The sequence below is a fragment of the Pseudophryne corroboree genome, unplaced genomic scaffold, assembly GCF_028390025.1.
Source record: "Pseudophryne corroboree isolate aPseCor3 unplaced genomic scaffold, aPseCor3.hap2 scaffold_1243, whole genome shotgun sequence".
NCBI classification, from domain to species: domain Eukaryota; kingdom Metazoa; phylum Chordata; class Amphibia; order Anura; family Myobatrachidae; genus Pseudophryne; species Pseudophryne corroboree.
In genome coordinates, this window is record NW_026967869.1 from 156,621 (window position 1) to 164,299 (window position 7,679).

General features: G+C 39.8%; 3 non-coding genes across 3 annotated transcripts; all 3 read left to right on the forward strand.

Annotated features, from left to right (window-relative positions):
• Window positions 1-4,857: 4,857 nt before the first annotated feature.
• Window positions 4,858-5,021, forward strand: LOC134993055 (U1 spliceosomal RNA). The gene has a single exon (XR_010196949.1). It is a non-coding gene; the product is annotated as a U1 spliceosomal RNA (small nuclear RNA).
• A 152-nt stretch (window positions 5,022-5,173) lies between these two features.
• Window positions 5,174-5,336, forward strand: LOC134993070 (U1 spliceosomal RNA). The gene has a single exon (XR_010196961.1). It is a non-coding gene; the product is annotated as a U1 spliceosomal RNA (small nuclear RNA).
• Window positions 5,337-5,991: 655 nt separating this feature from the next.
• LOC134993053 (U1 spliceosomal RNA) lies at window positions 5,992-6,155 on the forward strand. The gene has a single exon (XR_010196947.1). It is a non-coding gene; the product is annotated as a U1 spliceosomal RNA (small nuclear RNA).
• Window positions 6,156-7,679: the final 1,524 nt, after the last annotated feature.

Here is a 7,679-nt window from a genome sequence, read left to right on the forward strand (position 1 = left end):
GATGTTTCTCACAAAATCATTGCCCCAATGCATCATTGAAATTCAAGCTGGAAAGATGATTTTAATATATCACTTGTACATTTTGTATTGCTCTTCTGGTGACAATGTAGTTTATTTTTGTCAATTACCATTTTAATAATAGGGTAAAGAAAATTAAGTGGATTTTTGAAAGAAAACAATACTGTCAATATACTATTAAAACAAATTAAAATGGTAAAAGTTATTGTACTTTAAGTAAAAATAAAAGCTAAAATATCAATCCCAGTTTTGGATTACTTTAATGAACAAAAAAAAAATGCATATAGCAAAGGATAGTTTCAATCTGCCTACCTCTGGGTTATGGGCCCAGCATGCTTCCATTGCAGTACTCTGCTGCACATGTAAGTGCAAGAGATCCTGAAGCACTCACTCATCATGCGGAAGTACCAATGTGTTTCTTCATTGGTTGCTGGAAGAAACATCTTACAAAAACTCTCCAGATTATTGACTTTTTAAAGTTTTTCTAGGAAACGTTCTAGATGAATGCTTATTAGTCTTTGTCAGTATATTCTTTTTGCAAAGTGTCTCTGTGGCGCAATCGGTTAGTGTGTTCAGCTATTAATCAAAAGGTTGGTGGTTCAATCCCACCCAGGGACGTAATTGACCTTGTGATCAGATTTTGGTGATATTTAAGTAGACAAGTCAAAATTGCAAACCCCCTCTTATGGTGTAGGGTACCTGGCCTTCTCTGATGTAATCAGAGTTAGATTTGATTAAGTGATTTTATAAAAAAACAGCTAGGAAGCACAATTTAGCAGTGGGTTGCAGAGAAAAAGAAAAATGCTGGCAGAAAAATACAATTGAGTGATTAAACAGCTCTTCATTTTCTGGCTTTATTTTTATGATAACAAATTTGTTCTCTGAAAAGTGTCCACAAAGCCAAGTATCTGATTAACATCTTTGTAGGGATGGTTTTTCACCTATTACTAAATTAAACTTGCTTCATTGGAAAGGCAGCAAGATGCATCCTCATTTCAATATCTACGGAAATAATACAGGTTGACACCATGAAACATTAACGCCACTGCATCTTTGCTGTTTTCTCATGTGGAAGTCTGTTTAATGTGAAAACAAGGTGATATCTAATTAGCACACATGTAAGGAATTAAGAAAATCTTTATTTAAGGGTGAAGATGTTTCTCACAAAATCGTTGCCCCAATGCATCATTGAAATCCAAGCTGGAAAGATGATTTTAATATATCACTTGTACATTTTGTATTGCTCTTCTGGTGACAATGTAGTTTGTTTTTGTCAATTACCATTTTAATAATCGGGTAAAGAAAATTAAGTGGATTTTTGAAAGAAAACAATACTGTCAATATACTATTAAAACAAATTAAAATGGTAAAAGTTATTGTACTTTAAGTAAAAATAAAAGAGCAAAAATATCAATCCCAGTTTTGGTTTACTTTAATTAACAAAAAAAAATGCATATAGCAGAGGATAGTTTCAATCTGCCTACCTCTGGGTTATGGACCCAGCGAGCTTCCATTACAGTACTCTGCTGCACATGTAATTGCAAGAGATCCTGAAGCACTCACTCATCATGGGAAAGTACCAATGTGTTTCTTCATTGGTTGATGGAAGAAACATCTTACAAAAACTCTCCAGATTATTGACTATTTAAAGTTTTTCTAGGAAACGTTCTAGATGAATGCTTATTAGCCTTTGTCAGTATGTACTTTTGCAAAGTGTCGCTGTGGCGCAATCAGTTAGTGTGTACGGCTATTAACCAAAAGGTTGGTGGTTCAATCCCACCCAGGGACGTAATTGACCTTGTTATCAGATTTTGGTGATCTTTAAGTAGACAAGTATAAATTTCAAAAACCCCTGTTATGGTGTAGGGTACCTGGCCTTCTCTGATGTAATCAGAGTTAGATTTGATTCAGTGATTTTATAAAAACAGCTAGGAAGCACAATTTAGCAGTGGTTTGCAGAGAAAAAGAAATATGCTGGCAAAAAAATCCAATTGAGTGATTAAACAGCTCTTCATTTTCTGGCTTTATTTTTATGCTAACAAATTTGTTCTCTGAAAAGTGTCCACAAAGCCAAGTATCTGATTAACATCTTTGTAGGGATGGTTTTTCACCTATTACTAAATTAAACTTGCTTCATTGGAAAGGCAGCAAGATGCATCCTCATTTCAATATCTACTGAAATAATACAGGTTGACACCAGGAAACATTAACGCCACTGCATCCTTGCTGCTTTCTCATGTGGAAGTCTGTTTAATGTGAAAACAAGGTGATATCTAATTAGCACACAGGTAAGGAATTAAGAAAATCTTTATTTAAGGGTGAAGATGTTTCTCACAAAATCGTTGCCCCAATGCATCATTGAAATTCAAGCTGGAAAGATGATTTTAATATATCACTTGTACATTTTGTATTGCTCTTCTGGTGACAATGTAGTTTGTTTTTGTCAATTACCATTTTAATAATAGGGTAAAGAAAATTAAGTGGATTTTTGAAAGAAAACAATACTGTCAATATACTATTAAAACAAATTAAAATGGTAAAAGTTATTGTACTTTAAGTAAAAATAAAAGAGCAAAAATATCAATCCCAGTTTTGGATTACTTTAATTAACAAAAAAAAATGCATATAGCAGAGGATAGTTTCAATCTGCCTACCTCTGGGTTATGGGCCCAGCATGCTTCCATTGCAGTACTCTGCTGCACATGTAAGTGCAAGAGATCCTGAAGCACTCACTCATCATGGGAAAGTACCAATGCGTTTCTTCATTGGTTGATGGAAGAAACATCTTACAAAATCTCTCCAGATTATTGACTTTTTAAAGTTTTCTAGGAAACGTTCTAGATGAATGCTTATTAGCCTTTGTCAGTATGTACTTTTGCAAAGTGTCTCTGTGGTGCAATCGGTTAGTGTGTTTGGTTATTAACCAAAGGGTTGGTGGTTCAATCCCACCCAGGGATGTTATTGACCTTGTCATCAGATTTTGGTGATCTTTAAGTAGACAAGTCAAAATTTCAAACCCCCTCTTATGGTGTAGGGTACCTGGCCTACTCTGATGTAATCAGAGTTAGATTTGATTAAGTGATTTTATCAAAAAACAGCTAGGAAGCACAATTTAGCAGTGGGTTGCAGAGAAAATGAAATATGCTGGCAGAAAAATCCAATTGAGTGATTAAACAGCTCTTCATTTTCTGGCTTTATTTTTATGCTAACAAATTTGTTCTCTGAAAAGTGTCCACAAAGCCAAGTATCGGATTAACATCTTTGTAGGGATGGTTTTTCACCTATTACTAAATTAAACTTGCTTCATTGGAAAGGCAGCAAGATGCATCCTCATTTCAATATCTACTGAAATAATACAGGTTGACACCAGGAAACATTAACGCCACTGCATCCTTGCTGCTTTCTCATGTGGAAGTCTGTTTAATGTGAAAACAAGGTGATATCTAATTAGCACACAGGTAAGGAATTAAGAAAATCTTTATTTAAGGGTGAAGATGTTTCTCACAAAATCGTTGCCCCAATGCATCATTGAAATTCAAGCTGGAAAGATGATTTTAATATATCACTTGTACATTTTGTATTGCTCTTCTGGTGACAATGTAGTTTGTTTTTGTCAATTACCATTTTAATAATCGGGTAAAGAAAATTAAGTGGATTTTTGAAAGAAAACAATACTGTCAATATACTATTAAAACATATTAAAATGGTAAAAGTTATTGTACTTTAAGTAAAAATAAAAGAGAAAAAATATCAATCCCAGTTTTGGATTACTTTAATTAACAAAAAAAAAATGCATATAGCAGAGGATAGTTTCAATCTGCCTACCTCTGGGTTATGAACCCAGCATGCTTTCATTACAGTACTCTGCTGCACATGTAAGTGCAAGAGATCTTGAAGCACTCACTCATCATGGGAAAGTAACAATGTGTTTCTTCGTTGGTTGATGGAAGAAACATCTTACAAAAACTCTCCAGATTATTGACTTTTTAAAGTTTTTCTAGGAAACGTTCTAGATGAATGCTTATTAGCCTTTGTCAGTATGGACTTTTGCAAAGTGTCTCTGTGGCGCAATTGGTTAGTGTGATTGGTTATTAACCAAAGGGTTGGTGGTTTAATCCCACCCAGGGATGTAATTGACCTTGTTATCAGATTTTGGTGATCTTTAAGTAGACAAGTCAAAATTTCAAAAACCCCTGTTATGGTGTAGGGTACCTGGCCTTCTCTGATGTAATCAGAGTTAGATTTGATTCAGTGATTTTATAAAAACAGCTAGGAAGCACAATTTAGCAGTGGTTTGCAGAGAAAAAGAAATATGCTGGCAAAAAAATCCAATTGAGTGATTAAACAGCTCTTCATTTTCTGGCTTTATTTTTATGCTAACAAATTTGTTCTCTGAAAAGTGTCCACAAAGCCAAGTATCTGATTAACATCTTTGTAGGGATGGTTTTTCACCTATTACTAAATTAAACTTGCTTCATTGGAAAGGCAGCAAGATGCATCCTCATTTCAATATCTACTGAAATAATACAGGTTGACACCAGGAAACATTAACGCCACTGCATCCTTGCCGATGATAACCTCAAGTTGGGTCATTCGGTGCTGCAGAGTCGTACGCACTCTTCCACCCGTTCAAGAGCTTTGGTATAACCCCATGGTTCTTAATGTGACCCCAGCATCCTCTAGGTCGTATGAGAAAATAGGATTTTAATACCTACCGGTAAATCCTTTTCTCTTAGTCTGTAGAGGATGCTGGAGTTCCCTTGTGCTGCCTCAGTTGAATCTCCTTTACTTGACAGAGATGTGCCTGAGCAGCGGCCCTCCCCAGCCCTATCCCAAATCATACTTATTTTGCATAGGAGATACCATGGTCATGAAGATTATTCTCCCAGGGTGAGGTTCATTCATTGCATTCTGGGTATGCTGACCCCTGTGATTTCCCCAAATGTGGGTAACTCGACTGCATTATTTGTGGTAGTGGGGGACTGTGTTTGTGTTTTCCTCTGGTCAGCTCTGGTAAAAGTCAGATTTCTTTGTTTCAGATCTTCCTCTAGCCTTGTTCTTCTTTCGAGAGTTCCCTTGTGCTGCCTCAGTTGGATCTCCTTCACTTGACAGGGGGGTGCCCGAGCAGCGAACCTCCCCAGCTCAAGCCCAACTCCTACTTACCTGCCAGGTGAGATACTATGATCATGAAGGTGCTTCTCCCAGGGCAAGGCTCACCCATTGCACTCTGGGTGTGCTGCCCCTGCGATTTCCCCAAATGTGGGAAACTTGACTGCATAATTTGTGTTTCCCCTGGTCGGCTCTCGTATAATTCAGATCTCTTTGTCTCAGGTCTCTCTCCAGCCTAGTTTGCTGTCTGTTTCCACTTCTTTTTTCTTGAGCCCCTCCCTTTTATACCCTTGTGCACTATCCTGACTTCTCCTCCTGTCTGCTTACTTTGTGCCTTCCAATGCACAATGCAAACTACACACCCTTTTACTTGCCTTACAGAGCAGCTCTGGAGCTGTTACAGTGCCAAGCTGCTGTAAGAAATCAGCTTGAATGCTTCAGGGGCTGGGGCATTGTCAACATGAGCCCCACACCGAAGGAGGGTGGGGGTGTTTAATGCGAACTAAGGGTCATCCAAGCGCCGCAAAAGGCCGCCATGCCCTGCATACCCCTTTTCTCTTTTCATATGCAGATGAGGGTTCCAGCCAACTTTGGCCCACTGCTTGGATGACATCACCGTATGCAAATCCATCTTCTGCAGAACTTCCCCCAGGAATGCTTGTACTAGTTGTTGCATTTGGTTTGTTGTTTGGGGGTGCTTCAGTATTAGGCAGCCTTCTGCCCTCCCATGTTCATCTGAAAATATGTGTTCTCCCTGCAGTTGTTGTCTCCAGATGAGAGTTCCCTTGTGCTGCCTCAGTTGAATCTCCTTTACTTGACAGAGATGTGCCTGAGCAGCGGCCCTCCCCAGCCCTATCCCAAATCATACTTATTTTGCATAGGCGATACCATGGTCATGAAGATTGTTCTCCCAGGGTGAGGTTCATTCATTGCATTCTGGGTATGCTGACCCCTGTGATTTCCCCAAATGTGGGAAACTCGACTGCATTATTTGTGGTAGTGGGGGACTGTGTTTGTGCTTTCCTCTGGTCAGCTCTGGTAAAAGTCAGATTTCTTTGTCTCAGATCTTCCTCTAGCCTTGTTCTTCTTTCGAGAGTTCCCTTGTGCTGCCTCAGTTGGATCTCCTTCACTTGACAGGGGGTGCCCGAGCAGCAATCCTCCACAGCTCTGGCCCAACTCCTACTTACCTGCCAGGAGAGATACTATGATCTTCACTGTTAGGGCAATCAGGATGTGGAATTCCCTGCCAGGGAAGGTGGTAATGGCGGACTCTGTAATTGGATTTAAAAAAGGAATGGATACATTTCTGAATGAAAAAGCTATCCAAGGTTATAATACTTAAAATATCAACATGGTTAATCCGGGGGTAACATGAGTTGTAGTAGCTAACTAGTCATAAAACATTATTCAGCAAGTATGTAGAATCATCACAACTTAAAACAGGTTGAACACGATGGGCAATTTGCCTCTATTCAACCTCAAAAACTATGTTACTATATGTTACTATATTACTATGTTACTGTAGTATACAGAACACCACAATGCAATGAGCAGTGATAGTGAGCACTGATGAGGATACTAGAACTGACACTGAGCAGCAAGATGCAGCACTGGACTATTAGTAATGTACTGTAGTATGCTGAGCACAACAATGCAGCACAAGACAATGAGCAGTGATACTGAGCACTGATGAGGATACTACTGAGAACTGACACTGAGCAGGAGAGACACACTACTAGTATTACTGAGCAGCAATAAGTATCCACTGATACTGAGCACTGATATTGAGATTTCCACTGAGAGAACATAGCCACGTCCTCTCCGCTCTCTCTTCAATGCACGAGTAAAAATGGCGGCAACGCGCAGCTCTTTATATGGAATCCGAATCTCGCGAGAATCCGACAGCGGGATGATGACATTTTCCCTTGTTCAGGTTTTCCGAGTCAGGCGGGAACAACCGAGCCTGCCTCGTACCAGTGTAAACCACGTGGAGTTCGTGGGGAATTCGGTTCTCGGAGAACCGAACCCGCTCCTCTCTACCTTATACCCATCAATTTTTTTTATTTTCAATCTAAGCCCCTGCAGTTTTCTGTAAGCATCTGCTTTGCTATGATGATCAACAAGTCACAAGGGCAAACACTCAGGGCTTGAGGCGTAGATCTTAGGACCAGCTGCTACAAGCATGGCAGAGGTGTCACTATCACTGGTGACACCCAGAGAGGTGGCGAGGGAGATTGTAATGCAGTGCGCGCAGATAAGCAGCGCAATGGTAAAAAGGAGGCATGGTTTCATAGGTAGGGGCGTGGCCTGGTGGCCTGAATCTACATTTTGTTGCTCCGGGTGTCCCGGGGGTTGGGGGCTGCACCGGGGACTAGTGTGTGAGCGGTGCTGGCTCCTGCACAGTGACATGGCATGGCCACTAGAGATGTGCACCGGAAATTTTTCGGGTTTTGTGTTTTGGTTTTGGGTTCGGTTCCGCGGCCGTGTTTTGGGTTCGAACGCGTTTTGGCTAAACCTCACCGAATTTTTTTTGTCGGATTCGGGTGTGTTTT